This window comes from Lontra canadensis, unplaced genomic scaffold (assembly GCF_010015895.1).
Source record: "Lontra canadensis isolate GAN:19392208 unplaced genomic scaffold, GSC_riverotter_1.0 scaffold22, whole genome shotgun sequence".
Taxonomy (NCBI): Eukaryota; Metazoa; Chordata; class Mammalia; order Carnivora; family Mustelidae; genus Lontra; species Lontra canadensis.
This window is the reverse complement of record NW_022631016.1, coordinates 16,510,619-16,529,801: the sequence shown is the minus strand read 5'-3', so window position 1 is coordinate 16,529,801 and position 19,183 is coordinate 16,510,619.

The following is a 19,183-nucleotide window of genomic DNA, read 5'->3' as shown; positions in this document are numbered from 1 at the left end:
AAAAAGTTTAGTAAAATTGATCAGCTCTGTAGTAGCTGAATATTTCTGCCCAAGATGTATACATGCTAATTCCCAAAATCTGTGAACATGTTACCTTACATGGCAAAAGAGACAGTGCAAATATCTTAGTGCAAAGGGTCTTGAAACAAAACAAAGGATTTTCCATCTTGATGCTAGTCTTGTCTAATAATCTGATGAGCAAAATTTATTGAGAATCTTGAAAGTTTTTTAATTGAAAAACCTTGAAAAATCTATTTGGAACAAAGAAAATCAGGAAATAATTTCTATGTTGAGAATTACCAACTACTGTCATAACAACAACGGAATTATTTAGACTCAAATGTATTTATTCATGCAATTGTTTGCTTTTTGGTTTTCAAGGACCATTCTGTTATTAAATTTTATATAATTTTACACATCTCGATCCACATAAAAACATTTACTTACCAGTGATATTTATATTTAATTTACAATAATACTGGAGCAATAATTATCTCAGTATTTTATGTTGTTCAGATTTTTTTCACTGATTTTGTGTCAGTTATTCAGAGTTTCCAGTCTTTGTGTTTAGCTTAATGTCTTCACCAAAGATTTGTTGCATAGATGGTCAAATTTTCCCAAATAGTATATGAAATCTTGACCACTCTGATCATAACACGGATATTCAAATCAATCAAAATTATTTATGGCTTAAAGAAAATTACTTAAGATTGAATATTTATGAGAATGGGTGAGGTGATTTAATTCACTTCAGAGACAAATATCTATCGTTACCTTTGCATATCATAACTGAAATAACATATTTAGATTTGCTTTTGAATATTACATTTCTTTCATCTGGTTTCCTATTATTTTGTAAAGTTCATTTCTTTCTGAGTAAGACACATAAAATTTAAAATAGTATTATATTATTACATTTATTATTTGCTTAAATTTTATATTATTATCCGTCATTATTAAGTAAAATGCACCACCCCTGAAAAAGAGTTACAAGCCTAACTGAAAATATTCATAAAGCATAAGGATGAAGAATGTATCCAGGTCATGGATAACCTGTTGTAGAACTGAGCAGGTATTTAAAATCCTCCACATTTAAAATTTCTAAGAGAGAAGATATTTCTTTTTTTTTTTTTTTTAAGATTTTATTTATTTATTTGACAGAGATTGAGATCACAAGTAGGCAGAGAGGCAGGCAGAGAAAGAGGGGGAAGCAGACTCCCCGCCAAGCAGAGAGCCCAATGCAGGGCTCGATCCCAGGACCCTGAGACCATGACCAGAGCCAAAGGCAGAGGCTTAACCCACTGAGCAACCCAGGCACCCCAAGTATTTCTTAAACTACATAAAATTATTTGTATTTAAGTTTTATCTAATTATTAATGTTGTTTCCTGTTTTGTTTTATAAGAACACATGATAATGTTATCATGCAATTAAATTTACTTAGACCATATGAAGTAGTAAAATTAATACTGATGACCACAACAATAACAGAAGAAATTCAATACTAATAATTTATTTTTTTAAAGTATTTTAGCTCCCAAGATCTCAACTATGTTCTGTATGTGTATTGAATTATTAAATCATCCTACTAGAATTGTGGGTAAGTACTACACTGGATACAATTCTTCTGCCTGGAAAAAAAAATAGATTGTCCCAATTCAATAAGGAAAATTTATTATCTCATATAGCAAAGACTCGAGAGGTCAGGCACCCCCAGGGTTGTTTAATTCAGTGGCTGAATGATGTCTTCAAAAACCCAGATTTTTTCCTTATGTTCTGACCTGTACTTCTCAGCAGCCTTGCTCTCAGGCTTCCTCTTCTCATGAGAGTAAAATGGTTATGACTGTGTGAATGTGAGGACATATAGTAGAAAATGTAGGTGACACTTCTTGTGTGAATTTCCTTTTTTCATGAAGGAAGTTTCCCCAGAATCCTTCCTTTAGAGTTCTCAAAATATGAATAAGTCAGAATAACAATGTAATGATAAATAAAATATATTTATATCTTTATGCCAGATCAAGGTATCATAATCTTTCCTGCATCTATTACTGACAGTTAGAATGAGATTTTAGTAATTGGCATGGTCTAAGCAGAATTTAACAGTGAGTCAAATAAGAGAGAATTAAAACAAAACTGGTGTCCTATTAAGGAGACTGAAAATTGGGTAGACAGCCACTATATCTACTAACTATCATCCTTATTTTGTATAAAATCAAATTAAAGTTTAAAGGAATGATTATATCAGCATTATAGGAATGAGAGTTTGCAGAGGATAAATCTCAATGAGGAACTGTAGGGTGTAGGATTGGAGGGATTTAGTAGCCACTGATAGGAAAACAATGACTAATAATTGGTTAGGGGGAAGAAAGGAAGGAAGGAAAAAAAGGAAGGAAGGGGTAGAGAAAAGTAGGAAGGAAGGGACGGAGGAAGGGAGAAAGCTAGGGAGGAAAGAAAGATAAAAGAATGAAGAAAGACATTTCTCTGGATTTGAGAAGGTTATATCTGTGTCAAAATGCTTATCAGGTTATCTTCTGCACCAGGCATTAAGAGAGAGTCCTAGCCAATCCTTTGAATGTGCTCCCCTGACCCCCTTCTTTTTATTTTCTATTTAAGGTGAGGGATTCTAGAGCATATGAGAATGTTGATGTAATGGTCTAATACACAGAAAGAGGACAAGGGAAACAGAAAAAAGAAGCAACCAAAGGAGTCATTTCCTTCATAGGTCCCTAATGGAGAATAATAGGAACACTTCCAGATTTCTTTTTTCTTTTTTTTCCCCCCAATAGATGGAAATCTCTTAAAATATTTAGGATGAATGAGAAAATATGTACATACCCAGGAAAGTTGAAAAATTATTCAACTGATGATAAAGCTTTCCTTTCTTCCCAGTATCTTAGTTCACATCCTCAATTCTGATTTTTTTTATTATTTTATTCACCCCTTTATCTTTTGCATGTTTCTCGTCATATGCAAAATACTAATTTTCAAGTTCCCTATAATAATTAAAATACTATTCTGGTAAAAAATGTTACTAGAAATCATTATACACTTGCACAAACTGGAGAACATAAGTACCTCATAATGAAAATATGGACTAAAACAAAAATATTTAATATTTGAGTGGCATCCAAACTTCAGTCTGTTAAACTGTGTAATAAGATTACACTTTTCTATCTAAAAATATAAAGGTTTATATTAAGAGGTCAGAGTGTTGTTGTAGTTTAATCATGTACTCATCTAAATGGAAATGAGCAGGACTAATTCCTTAGCATTTAGATGCTGAGCTGAACCAAACCTATTATAAAATAACTGGTGAATCTAACAGAGCTAAAATAAGTAACTATCCTATAAAATTCATCTGTATCACAATAAATAGGTTGATTAAATACAAGGATAACAGATTTGTTACTGTCCTCAGATAGACACTCAAATATTTAAAAACGGAAAACAAAAAACACTTGCCCAAAATTTTAACAAGATTTTTTTGTATTTGTAACTATGATTCTTTATCAAATATAAGTTGTGACCAATATTTTTGTACTATCATTAAGGATATTTGATTTTATTTTATTTCTATGATGTGAATTAGAGACATCAAGCCAGTTTATTCATTCTCCCAAAGACTAGACCAATGTACAAATAGATCCATTCTAATCAATTATTCTGAAAACATTAACATACTCATTATAATTATATTTCAAAAATAACACTTTCCAAATCCAGGCATAGAGAAAATATTTACAGGACATTTTCATTTATAAAGGAAAACCCAGATATTTGTTGACTGTATGAAAGTATCAAAATATCCCTGGTGGTGAGTCATGCCAATTAGTTTAGGGTTTTGTTATTCCGTACTGTCTCATTTTCAAAGTGCATGAAGTAGAAATTAGCCCTCTTCTAAACATTGCTACATATTTAGCTAATAAGAAAAATAAATAATAAGAATGATATTTTTTTTTTCATAAGAAATAGTTATCAATATGCGAAACCCTGTGATGGGAAGCACAGTTTGCTTTGGTGACATTACCTGTATCTCCCACTGATCATCTTGAAAAATAGACTGTGAATTGTATCTTATCACATTAATTGAGTATTAATTTTAGCTCTGAGTAAATGGTTAAACATAGTTGACATTTAACATAGATCACAGAAGTAAAGATTGGTATCTTTTAAATAAGTTTTAGACTTATCAGACAAAGCATTTTTCTTTCATATTGCTGTCAGGAAAGCTATGATTAAGGCTCTTTTTTCTTCTTTCTTTTCTTTTTTCTTTTTTTTTTTTTTTCAGTAAAAACTGAACTCCAAAGTGAACGAGGAAGTAAATTAAGAATAAGCAAGTGAGAAATACAGAATCAAATTGTTCATGTCACACAAACCCTTTGTATCATGAGTAGTGACCCCAGTTGACAGCAGTCATGATTTCTCAGTTTTCTCTGATTTTTATTTATTACTGTAAGAATGCAGTTAGTTAGTATTTGCATTTAGCTCTCTCTCCTGGTTATTACCTCTTAATCTCCTTTCCAGACAAAGGCATAGCGATATTAAGGAAAAAGAGAAGGAGCAGGAGAAAGATGAGAGGAAGGAGAAAATGAAGAAAGAAAATACATTACGTGATGTGATTGTTAATTTTATATGTCAAGTTGGCTAGGCCATGGTAACCAAATATTTGGTCAGATAATATTCTGGATGTTTCTGTGAAGGTATTTTTTAGATAAGGTCAACATTTAAATCAGTAGACCAGGGAAAGCAGATTATCATAATATGGGTGGGACACACCCAATCAATTAAAGGTCTTAATTGAACACAACTGATCTTCTGGAATGAAAACAGAGTTCTGACAGTAGTCAGGCCTGGGAATCAAACCACAGCTCTCTCCTCAATCTGCTGTCACCTAAATAAATGTCCATAGTTCCTTTTGGGAAGAACTGGAGAAATTACAATGTGTACTGACTGTATTGTTGGAAAAACCCTTCCTCCTAGCTATCTGGCTATCTCATCAGTAAATAGGCTACAGATGTGAAAATTGGGACAATTCCAGTTTCTCTATTGGAATGACCACCCTCATCATCCTACACTTCCATTCTTGTCGTTTTCTTAAAGATTTTATTTATTTGAGAGAGAGAGAAAGTGTGAGAGAGAGAGTGAGAGAGAGGGAGCTATCATAAGTGGGTGGGGAGGTGGTGCAGAGGGAAAGAGAGAAGCATACCCCCTGCTGAGCAGGGAGCTCAGTGCAGGGCTCAATCGCAGGACCCTGGGATCATGACCCAAACCAAAGGCAGACACTAAACCACTGAACCACATAGGTGCCCCCATTCTCGCAATTTTCTTGTTGTGGTTATTAAATACCACTTTAGTTGATTACCTGCCATTTTTGCCTGTAGAAATACTACACTCAATTAACTATCTCTACCACTGCCTTTAGGCCATGCACCATAGCTGGTGTTCTGACATTGGTCCTCGTTCCCATTATTTTGAGTTCTCTCCATCACATTCATAGATGTCAGCTATGCTATCTTTTTTACTGCCTTTCCTGTCATCAACCAGCTTTACAGAAAAGAGCCACCACTTAACATTTTGTGTTGCCAGTGTCTCTCATCAATTCATTTATGACGGCCTTGGTGAATGGTGTGTACTATGGCTTCTCCTGTGGACGCATTTTTTCTTCCTGAAGCTTCTTTACTCTGCCATGGCAACTCAGCTATGCCTGAGTTGCTTAATAAGGGACATTAATTTCTTCATTCTAGAATTAATAAATACAGTGATATAAGGGGAAATAATGAAATCTTCAGTAATGTAACCAAACCTTAGTTTTGGAGTTTGAAATTTGGTTGCTTATAAATTAATACTTTAATTCTGGATTTTCTGCTTCATTTAATTTAATTGTTGAAAAACCAATGTTTGCTATGACAAAAATGTTGTAGATCATAACATTTAAAAAAATAAGAGCATTCCAATTTGGAATTAATTTATAATCATGTGATCTATGACCTGAATTTGGTAATCAGTCATACAAGTAAATTTCTATATAGATACAATATGTAGCTCTACTGGCATATTAGACTAACAAAGAGGTACTAATAATACCATCTGGTTGTTGTTTTCTGAATGTATTATTCTAGTTAAATTTGCAGAATAGTTAATTTATTATTAGATATCCCACTGTCATGTTTATATTGTGTACAATGAAAGCTGATAACTGTACTGATCTCCCATGACAGAATCTTGAAAAAAAAAAAAGGACATAAAATATGAGCTACAAATTTCAATATTTGAGGATGACAGTTGTCAGGGGTCTCCGTGGAAAAGCTGTGCAATCCTAACAGTGCTAACCTTAGGAGATAAAACAAAAGATAATGAAATTTTTTCATTCCACTTTTCTGTGCCAGTCATCTTACATTAGTTAAAATTATTCAGTCCTGTACAATCTACATTCTATAAGTGTTCAAACCACACACTTAACATAATCCAGGCAAGAGAATTAAGATAATTTTATCAGGACCTAATGAAAACCTCTTTTTTGGGTTGGGGGAAGTGGAGTGGAACTTGGATGACATACATATCTTTTAGATATCTACATATTTAAATGAATTAAATAGAGTTAAAAAATAAAAACAAGTAAATAAAAAATAGAGATTATAAAAGAAGTATTAGTGTTCAGCTCTAGCATTACACCTGTTTTTGTTTGTTTTCCCAGCTTCTACTGACATATAACTGACAAAGGGTACAAACTTTATATAAGATGAATAGTTTCTGGGGATCTAATGTACTACATGGTGACTATGGGTAATAATACTATATTTCATATTTGAAATTTGCTGTGATAAGATATTTAATAATATTTAATGTTCTTACCACACATACACAAAAGTAACTAGAGCACTCCTTTTAAAAGTGCAAACTTAAAGCTATTCTTTGTTTTTATATTTTCCTCTCAACACGGTTTTAATTTTTCCTACTGATTTTGCACCACCTCTTGTGAAGCAGGATTATATCCTTTATCTCTTGCTGTATGGAGGTTTGTTTTTGGGATAAGATCTCAAAACAGTAACTTACTTTGACCAGTGAGCTTTATGCAGGGATGACACATGACTTCTGAGCCAATGGTTTAAGCCAGTGCATATTTTTGCTAGCCTTCTTGCTCATTTTCTCTGCCAAAAGTACGGCACACCTCAAATAGGGGTGCACTTTGACTTACATCCTAGAAGGTTGAGAGATACTAGAATGCAGCAACAACTAACTCACAACATTGGCATGCAATGAGAATGCTATATAAATGTTTCTTTTAAGACATGGGAGCTTTAGTGAATTCTTTTACTGTAGCAAAATTCACTAATATACACTTCACAATTTTTAAACTTTTTCTTCTGAGAATTGTACCTAGTTTTTCTTAGTTTTTTTCTGAATTATGAGATTAATAGATATTATTTGACTCACATACTTTGCATATGTCTCCCACTGCATAGTTCATATTTTATTTAGAAACTAAATTTCAAATAATTAAACATGAAAAAGAATTCAAAATTATATTTGTTGCCTTATTCAATGCTATATGCCATAAGGTAATTCCAAATTTGCAAAGAAAGGGGTCTTTTCTTTTGACAAGTTTATAACCTAATCTGAGATTCCAACCCTATGCTTTAAGAATAGTTAATATGCATGTTAGAAGAATAAAATGTGCAAGAAAATACAAACTAGCACATTTCTTTGAAAGAGTATGCATTAAAAATTAAATGGTGGGGGGAACCTGGGTGGCTCAGTTGTGAAGGGTCTGCCTTTAGCTGAGGTCATGATCCCAGAGTCCTGGGATCAAGCCCCACATCAGGCTCTCTGCTCAGCAAGGGGCCTGCTTCTTCCTCTCCCTGCTCTTACTCTTTCACTCTCTTTTTGAAATAAATCAATCTTTTAAAAAAAAAAAAAGTTAAATGGGTGGTTTACAATCAGATTATATGTGTTGTAGCAAAGTTCAAAATATTTCATTAGAGCATGTTTGAATTTAATAACTCTTTAAAAGATAAGTGGTATTTAATTTTATACGAAACATTTTAAAACATCAGTATTTATATAGTTTTAAATACATATATGAATCATATATCACAGTTACTTCCTAATATTATTTCATATTATCTAACATATTTTATTTGCTAATAGGCAGTTGCTCACATAAGGAAGATATTTAAAGGAAGATATATAAAAGATATTTGTTACAGCAACTGAATGGGAAAACAATGAACCTCAGGTCTTAATCACATCATAAAACAAACAAAACTCAAAACAAATCATAGTTCTGAATGTAAGAGCTAAAACTATAAAATCCCTAAGGAGAAAATATGAGAAAATCTTTGTGAGACTGGTTTAGGCAAGTTTTCTTATGATATTACTTTTAATTATCATTCACTGTGTAATCTTCCAGCCCCACAGTTACTGCATATGCCAACATATCACTAGTTGGATATCCTGATCTCAATTAATAATAGGTGAGAATGATAATAATCATGATGCTGCTGTATGCCAGGGGTTAACTAAAACCAAATTATTTCCCACAGGTTACTGAGTCATCTACTTCCAAAATGCCATTCTGGGGATCTGGTTTTTTAGGAATACCCCTAGAACCTTGAAATCTTGGCCTATTTTCTCCCAACAAGTAGACATCCAGGCAAAAATTTGTATATGTACTACCATTCTATTAAGAACTAATATTCCAGGGAATGGAGTAAAGGGGTAAAAAAAAAAAAAACAAGCAATTTCAGAAAGGGAGGTGAGAGAGGTGCATTACTGAGCTTTCCTGGATTTTGTAATAGTTTTGTAAAAGCATCTTACAATAGGTTTTATAAACAACTGCATCACAGGGCAGTCTTTGAGGGGAAAAAAATGAAAAGAATTAATTTGCTTGTCTCAAATTCCCATTTGTCAAGTGTTCATCCTATGGGAAATTATCTCTTCTGTAATTTTGGTTGTGCATATATGAATGAATCACAAGATATCACATATCACAAGTCTACAGAGAAGCTTCAAGGTGTGTATATATAAACATAAATACACACATTTATAGATACATACATGTGTGTGAGTGTGTGTGTGTGTGTGTATATATATATATATATATATATATATACACACACACATATATATGCATATTTTTATATATTTTGTATTTGGCTCCTCTACCATACCAGTTCATTGGTTCCTTTGGCATCCACTTGAATTTCTGAGCCCACAATTCTGAACTCCAAAAACTGATTGTTGCTATCAAGGTAAAGGAACCTTTAAAAAGTCCTAGAATATTCAACCATGACTGTATTTAAGGGTTGGGGTTATTATGAATATTATGAATTTCAACCTCTTTCTAGTTTTCCATATTTTAATTTTAATTAATAAATATGCATTACTTTAATAATTTACACAGTATTGCACAAGAAAAATTATTGCAATAAATACATTTATTCAATTTACTAAACTCAGAGGTAAAAAATAAGAAAAAAAATGCAGTGGAATTATTATATTTTATTCTTAACAATAACCTCACATTTTAAAAATAAAAATATAAATTACAACAACTGGTTTAAATTTTATATAATTAAATAAAGCAAGAAATGGTAAAAATATTGAAGTCCTTAATGATAATATTTTCTAGCATCCTAAAATATTTCTTTTATATACAAATTTTATTTGTATTTTGTTTCCATTCTTGATATGTTAGCTGTGTCAATATTATACAAATATATTTAGTTAATGATTCACAATATGCACTCAATTTCATAATACCATTCTTTATCTGTGTGTAACCATCTGTATATTTTGAATAAATAGATGTCTATTGAGAAAAAGACATATCTGGGATCACCCAATTTGAATAAATTACTTTGGAAATTCAAATATATTTTAAAATGAAAAACTTATTATATAAATATTATATTATACAAATATTATATAAATAATGGAAAACAAACTGTTTAAACAAAAAGTTGTTAATATAAGTTGAGACCATTGGCAATTAATGTTCATTGTTCTTCCTTGAACAATACACATGATGTGTATACTATATGTATACACATATAGTATATGTGTATGCTATACATGCCTATGTTTTCCAAACATATTGAAATATTCTCCAAATTATTACTGTTTTTTTCTTTACTTGGATAACTGTCATGAAAATAGCTTTCATAGCTTTCTAAAATATAGAGATTTTCTCTCTTCTACCATTTTCCTTCACTATTTGTAAAAGTTTTAACTTAGTAATATATTTGAATTAAAAAAAAAGAAAATCATACATAAATCACCAAGATTTGCTCCTAAAATACTTGTCTCTTCCTTGACATTCAAGACAAATATCTTCTAGCTTCTGAATATTTTATAGAAACTGTTACTAAAAGTTCTAGTTCTGAACCTAAATATATGACTTTGATTCAAAACTAAGGTTATCATTTTCCTTTTGAAGTATGATACTATCTGGGAATATTTACCTTACATCTGATTGATTAATGGCTCTTAGTAGTGTTATCTTGACTCTACAAAAATATTTTAAATAAAATTATAAATGATTAACGTTAAAAACTAGATTGTATTTAAAAAAGAGAATTTAGGCCTCAAATGTACTATGCCAAATATTCAGCTGGTTTCTTTATTATTCAGTTTTCTCAAAATAAAGGAAATGACAACTCCATGTAGTTATCTTAATATTTGGTGGGTACTTCCTCTATGGAGAGGTAAAGCACTGTATTATTTATCTTCTGTGTAACAACTACTTCCAAACTTAGTGAATCAAAACAATATTTAGTATCTCACACTTTCTGAGGGTCGAGAACATTAGGATGACTTAACCAGGTCCTCTGTTTCAGTGTCTGTCACAGTCTATAGTAGAAATAATAGGCAGAACTTTGGTCTCCTGTGGGACCATGACTGAAGAAGGTTCCAATTATAAACTTGCTAATGGGGCTCAGGATTCAATTCCTCAGTGGTTGTTGGACTAAAACCCTCAGTTCTTTACTAGTGATTATCCAGAGTTTATTCTCAGTTCTTTACCACATAGGCCACTCCAGCTTGCTTCATCAAAACAAGGACCCAGAGAACAAGGATCCAAGAATCTGAGATAGAGGGAGAAAGAGAGAGAGGGACTAGCGATATGGAAGTCACAGTGGTTTCTAACCTAACCTCAGACGTAACATCCTATCACTTTTGTTATATTCTATTCATTAAAAACAAGTGACTAGGTCCAATTTACACTTAAGGAAAGGGAGTTTCACAGGGTAAGAAAACAAAAAGGTGGAAATCAATGGGAGCCATCTTAGAAGTCTCCTTACCATGAGCACTACATTAGACAAAATGTCTGCTCTCATGGAGTTCACATTCTGGTATCGGAGAAGAACATCAAAGAAACAACCAAACAATGCACATATACGCAGTGGTCATGTGGGCAATTTAAGGAATGGAGATCAAAGGATATATGGGATATTGAGGAAAATAGGGAAAAGCAAACCACATAGATTCTAGAAGAATATTCCAGCAGAGAAAATAGCAAGCCCTAAGTCCCGGAAATAGATGTAAGTTTCACATTTGAGGAAAAGGACCTTGTGGCTGGGGAAGGGTAAGTGAGAAAGAAAATGAGAGAAAACAGTTGGCTGTATTATGTAGGCTTTTAGCCTGTGCAATCACTTTGGAAGCTCTTCTAAGTGAGATATGAACACATTTAGAGTGTTTGCTGTGGAGGAATAGGATGATTTAACCTACATCTTTAAAAGATCATTCTGAAAGTATCTTGGTAATCTAAGCCGAGTTACTATGATAACTTGGGTCAAAGCAAACAGTAGATATATTGAGATATGGAGAGCTTCTGGATGCATTAAAACATAGAACCAGCACCATTTCTTGACAGATCTGCTCTAAGTATGAGAGAGAATGAGGTCAAGGGTGACTCCAAATATTTTTGCCTGAACATTAGAAAAGTTAGAAATGCTATTCAATTAAAAAAACAAAAACAAAACCTGTAGAAAGATCAAGTTGCTTCAAGTCAGTTACATTTGAAATAAACATTAGCTGAAATATAATCATGTTAAGGGGAACTTTCTCTATGAGACTGCGATAGAAAGGAGGATAGGAGAAATAAATTTCTGAGTCATCAGAGTAGAGACTGGGTTTAAAATCAAAGGGTCAAATGAGATCACCTGAAGAGCAAGCAAAGATAAGGAAGAGAGCTGAGAACTGAAAGTGGGAATATCTTACATATATAGTATTTGGAATGATGAAAGTGATTGAGTAGGATTCTGTGAAGTCATGGATGGTGTTGTGGCAAGCGAAGAAACTAAATGGTCCAGAGAGATGATAAATGAGAATGGATTGTTACATCTGGCAAAATGAAAGCCACTAGTGACTTTGACAAAACCATGATCCAAAAGGTGGTGATGAAAGCCTCTATGGAGTCAGTCTAATAAAGGACTAGAGAAGAGGGGCAGTTGGGTGGCTCAATTAAGCGTCCAACTCTTGATTTCAGTTCAGGTCATGATCTTGGGGTTGTGAGATTGAGCTCTGCCTCTGACTCCATGCTGGGTATGGAGCCTGCTTAGGTTTCTCCCTCTCCCTCTCCCTCTAGCACTCCCCTCACTCACTCTCTACCTCTCTCTAAAAACAAGCAAACAAAGGAACCAAGAAAAAGAATGGCAATGAGTTGGATAAACTTTTCAGTTTCAGTGAATAATTGCATAACAACGGCCCAGTAGTACTATGGAGTCAGGATGCAGCTTTACCATTCAGGGTTTAGTATTTTTGTTACAGGAAATAGAAAGCACACAACTATTTTAAGACTAAATAGATTTAACATAAATATTAAAACGATAATATTGATTGCTAGCATAAACTGCTAGCAGAAGACGTCAACTCTTGCTAGGTAGTCCTTCTTTCCGTTTGCACTCTCTCTGGGCTCCAGGAACATTTTTTCAGCTGCCTTGCTGCCTCAGCCCTAGGGATGGTAACTCCTGCTGCGTGCTTCAACAGCCCTTCTGTGATCTTTTACCCATGTTCACACCTTTGTCTGTTGCTTATTTTAAATAAGCATATAAGTTTGCTAATTTGAAATATTTGAGGTGGATATTCCTTCCAGATAGCTCCCTGATATGTGGAATCCACAAATTCTTTTCATTGGAGTTACTGACTTCAAGATCGCTGGTATTTAATGGCTAGAAAGCAACCACCACTTTTATCAATCACTACTTGACAGCAACAAACCTGGTCTCCAGACTCAGGAAAGCAGGATCCAGCCACAGTTAAAGACTCTTTGATTTGCCTCTATATACTCACTAAGATAATGACACGGGACACTCTGCTGTCAAAAGCCTCCAGTTTTTCTGTGACTTTGCTTGCCTGACAGCAATAGCTAAAAATGCAAGAAGACACATGCTTTTCCCAGGGCAGCTTCCAAATCCCACTTGATGCAGTTGGTGGGCAGGACTTACCTGACATCTGAAACCTTCATCACAAGCGGGTCTTTGATATAAACCGTTTAGCATTCTAGCCTCTGCAGTACTGAAATTTTATAATAGGTAGAGGTAGGGATTGATTCTGAGAGTTATCTCATCATTTACCATACACACCAGTACTTTGTGATGCTTCTATGATAATTATTAAATAAGGAAGAAATGAAGAGGCAGCACAGAGAAGGAAGAATTACAGGAGGCTTTGGGATAGGAGGAGACCAGTGTATGAGTATATATTCCATCTATTAATATCATATATAAGATGTCATAAAATGCAAATTTAATGAAATGTTTGCTTTTTAACTTTTATGTTTATATCCTCAAGTTTTCAAGGTGCAATAAAATTAAAAGGTGAATGAATGTGTGGATATATTTATACATATCTTTGTAAACTAAGATAATTTGCTTTCAATTTTATTTTCTGGAAATAAAATTGTTCCCTTTGTTTCTTTCCAGTCATCTTTATCTGCTGCATCTTTTTCCAGTTTTCTAAATATTTCGCCATTCTGTGTTTCCACATGTGAGCATTAAATAAATTGTTGGATTGCATTTCTGGGTTTTAAAAATTATTTTTTGTTTTTATTTGTATTTGTAAAATATAGATCCCGTGCCTGTGTGTGTGTGTGTGTATGAATGAAGCACATTTATTATTTTGGTCAGTATTGTGATTAGAGTGTATGTCGTTTATTTTGTTTCATATTTGCCACTTATTTTCAAAGTATGACTTATCTTTCTTATTTTCTGGCCTTCATTAGATACATTGATATTTGTATGTGTGTGAGTGAAATAAATTTAGGTGAAAATGAAAAAACAATTCTTGTATGGTAGCATAAACAAAGTAGTAAGACTGAAGTAAATGAAACAGAGTAGTTCAGTGATTATATCAGGAGAGACACTTTCCATGTTTCAACTCTGCTGTCCTTGTGGGTGTGTCTTTGTCCACTATTTGTTGCTCCACTCTCAATATGACTGTTTTAACTATATTGATTTTTCTACCTTTCAGGTGGAAAAATATAAATTGAATAAGGCAGGGGTTACTATGTAGTGAAAAAAGATTTTCTGAGTAATCTTTGCCTTTCATCTCAGTGGGTAGGCATGTTTTCCATTCTTTCCCTAGACAGGTGTCGTGGCCAGCGTGACAAATAGACCAGGAACGTGAAGGTAAGAGGATGGTGAAAGGAAATTAAGAGACAAAGAGATGGGGGCGGGAGGAGCAAAGAGGAGGATGTCCAACAGTACCGATTTTATTCCACATCTTACAAGCATTTATAAGGCAGACCACAATAGAAGGAGTAATACATCAGTATCTAGTCATATAGCCGCAAGTTCCTATAACAAGTTTCCTTTAACTACAAACAAATCTCGTGATGCCAGGTAGTCATGGCTAACGCCATTAGCTACTATTGACACAAGAAGTTACAATCAACCAGGGAGTGGGTTATGGAAAGTACAGGAACAACAAGGACCAACTAAGAATTCATGACCCTGACCACATTGTTCCCTTCTGTAGGAGGGAGCGTGTGGGAAGTCACGTAGGTAAGCTCACAACACATAGCACAGACCCTTTCTCAGTGTTACTCAACTTTCCTGTCCTTAACCCCTTATCAAGGTGTCTGGACTTTAAAGGAGACACAAGTCAGGACCTGGTTTGATGCACAACTCCAACCATGCCGTAGCCTCCAACAGACAGATAAGTCCAGATAGGTAAGAGGTTTTACTTACCTGTATTCTATTCCAGGGTTCTTTTAATAAAGGGGAAGTGAGGCTAGATTTTGAAGAGTCACTCTTTAAATGTCTTAATTTATCTGTGTGTGTGTGTGTGTGTGTGTGTGTGTGTGTGGTCTTATAAATATTATTTTTATTTTAATTTACCTTTAGGAACAAAAAGGTACTGAGTTACTTATTTACTCTACTCATAACCACATTCTTATAAATGCATTTAATTTAGGACTGATTTTCTTCAAGCTCTTCTTTGTTTTTTTGTTTTGTTTTGTTTTAAGTAGGCTACAGTGTGGAGCCGAACTTGGGGCTTGACCTCATGACTCTGAGTTCAAGACCTGAGCAAGATCAGGAGTTGGTCGCTTAACCAACTGAGCCATGCAGGCACCCCTTCAAGTTTTGTTTTTTTTTTTGTTGTTGTTGTTGTTGTTGTTTAAGAGGATTTTGTGTGACTTGGGATACTTTTATATTGTTTTCATATTTAAATAATTATTTAGCTTGTTATAAAATTGAAGTTATTTTCCTGCATTATTTGAAAAGAATAATCCATTGCCCTATTCATCATTATTGTTGATTAATCTCACTTCAACCTGATTCTGTTTACTTTGGATGACCTGATTTTTGTTCAGAATCTTAATGATTTTTCTCCTAGTTTTTCTTTCCTTTTTATTATTATTAATTTTCACTTTAATATGGCTCAGTGATGTTTTTATTATTACTAACTGGAAATGCATTAACTCTTTCATTTTGAATGCTAATATATTTTCTAATATGGGCAATTTCTGGTCATTTCTTTAATTATTTTCTCTCTGCCATTAATATTTTACAATATCTTTTGGCCTTTTTTATATAGATATTAAATCTAAATTCTCTGCCACCCACTTGTTCTTAGGCACATTACATCTCTTTTTCCTCCCTTCTCCTTTCTGGGATAATTCTTTGGTTTATTATTTTACTTCCCTCATTCCTCCTCTGTGTTGATTCTGATATTAACCCATTACCTGATTTCACTAGTCTTAGTTTATTGTGTTTCTTTTAGGTCAATTAAGTTGCTTTGTATTTTTGCAAAGTTTTTATTTAAATTCCAGTTAGTTAATGTACAATATAATATTAGTTCCAGGTGTATGAATTAGTAATTCATACTTCCATACAACAGCTGGTGTTGATCGCAAGTGAGCTCCTTAACCCCCCATCACATATTTAACGCATCTCCCCACCCACTTCTCTGATAATATATATATATACCTTTATTCCAATCCCTGGGATTGTCTCCTTTTGTATTTTAAGGGACAAATCACAAAATCATATAATGGGATCTGATACTTTCTCTCAGATTCTTTCTTTCTTTCTAACCTTTCCCTCCCCCTTAAACTAGGGTCTCATTTTAGTTGTCTTGTGTTTCTTGAGAGAAAACAATACAGATTTGCTGTCTTTTTAAGATGAGAAATGTGACTACTGGATAAACTTTATATAGTAATTTTTAAAACTGCTAGGAACAGATAAAATATGCTAAAAATCTTTAAAGCTCAAAGAGAACATATCTGAATTACATTTTTAAAATGTATTCCTAAAAAATAAAATAAAAATAAAATATATTCCAAGTATTTTTTAATGTATTGAATACATTTATACTCAATAAACACTAAAACACTAATATTGTCTGAGGTGTAAACATCTCTTATAGTTTTGTAGTTTATACATACTGTATAAAAATGCATGCTGGCTCCAATTTTTCCTTAAATCTCCCACTTGGCTCAACTGAATTGAAAACTAATCAACAAGTGATTGGATAAAAAAATATTTTGTATTGATTTTTATCACTCACTGAGCCCACTCCAAATTCTCACACCCTGCTTTCTGTATGTTATTTTTGTTATTCTTCCAAGCCTCCTTATATCAAAGATAATTTATCTTCTCAATTCTAAGAATAAGAAAAGTAATATTTGGACTCAGTCACCATCATAATTTTGATGAATGCAATTCTAGCCAATGTAACCTTGTTTTAGGGATCTGTCTTGTTTGTTTATTTGCTAGCCACAACAAGTTTATTGAATCAAATCATAACCAGCTGCTCACTGAAGACTTTTATACCATTCATAGGAGTTGCAAGCTTCAGTGTCAGTGGCTTATTTCCTTCTATAATGCAAACAGAACTGAGGAACATTTAATTTCCTATTGATGAAATAATTATATCTTATTAAAACAAGTTAAATATAAAACAATATGTCCAGCTTTATCCTTTCAATTATCACAATATAAAATTATGCTTTATTTTAATTTTTGAGCCAGAACACATTTTCTAGTCATTGAATATTATTTGTTTTGGGAGGATGAGTTTTTGTAGGAGAGGATGTGGGGCCATCTGAAAGATTTAATACAAACTCTACAATCTACATACTTCACATTTTTATCTTAAAATTTAAAAAAATAGTGTAAAATAAGTTACTAATTGTTTGCTAATATTATCTAAATACCATTAATATATTAAAAATGTATGCATTCAGTTATTAAACTCACTTATTACAAATCTAATATGTCTCAAGACTTTGTGCTAAATGCTAAGAATCCAGGAATTGAGAATATATCCACCATCTAGGTAGTAGCAGAAAAAAATAAATACCCATTACAATATAATGAGATAGACATTATAATTGGAATCAGTACCAAACTCTATACAACTATATCTGCATCAAGTGCTCTTATCATATGAAATAAATTAGTGTTCTCTTAGTGTTATTTTTCTCTCTTGTATATGAAACAGGACATAGGAGACAAAGAGAAGAGTTAGAAAAATATTTCCAAAAAAAGGAAGACTTTTGTATTGGGTAAATGTAAAGAAATGTCAGAAAGTAAACGTGTCAGTTTTCAGAGAAAGAGGCAGTAGGAAATAAATGAAATAAATGTATTTCATTATGGTAGGAGCAGTTGGTGAAGATAAAATTATGTAGAGTTTAGAGATTGATTACAGTGAAGGGCAATACTTCTAGAGTGAGTCCAGAAAAGCCAAACTACATTCAAGATAATTTAATATCCTTTTAGGAAAGCAGGTTAACAACTGAGAAGTTATTATGACTTAGAGACTTCAGTTTCCAGAAATTTGAAAATAGGTCGGTTAGTCAGAAGATCCAAGGCAACGTCAGGACCTCATGATAATTTCAGGAAGAAGTCGTACATTTTTCAGTCAATTCACACCTGAAGGAAGGGCAAAGGGACAGACAAATATTAATTAACTTCACACAAGACATTAAAAGTGAAAAAAATTCATAATTAGTGGGAAATTATGTAAATTTTTGCCATGCTGAAATTGTTGTGCTTATAAGGCATCTCAACCGAGATACATTTAGGCAATTAGATGTAATTTCAGAACTTCAGAAAAACAAAAGAATTGATAAGAAATACAGGTGTGCATTTTTACAGCTCAGAGGAGTGTTGAAACAAAAGTTGGGTGGATGAGATCAGTCTGGGATGACATCAGAATTGAAAAGATAAGGGGATGGATGACTGAGGTCTGTGGAACACTAATATTTGTGATGAATGTAGAGATATTGGCCTGCAGTGTTCACTCACTATCTAAATCTGATTAAAACAAAACAAAACTGAAATTCACTTAAATATGCAATGAGGAGAGCTAAAGAAACAAGGCAAATTATGTCTGAAATGCACAATGAGAAGATCTGGGGGAAGTATGTGAATTATGTCTGGAATTTAAAAAAAAAAAAAGTTTGAAACTATTATCCCAAGACAAAACAAACAAAGAGATAAACCAACTGTTAATAAAATGAACTATACAAATGAAAGCATACATTATGCCAGAGGTTTGTTGCAACTAAATACTCATTTTATTTATTTTATTTTATTTTTTATAAACATATAATATATTTTTATCCCCAGGGGTACAGGTCTGTGAATCGCCAGGTTTATACACTTCACAGCACTCACCATAGCACATACCCTCCCCAATGTCCATAACCCCACCCCCCAACCCCCCTCCTCCCATCAA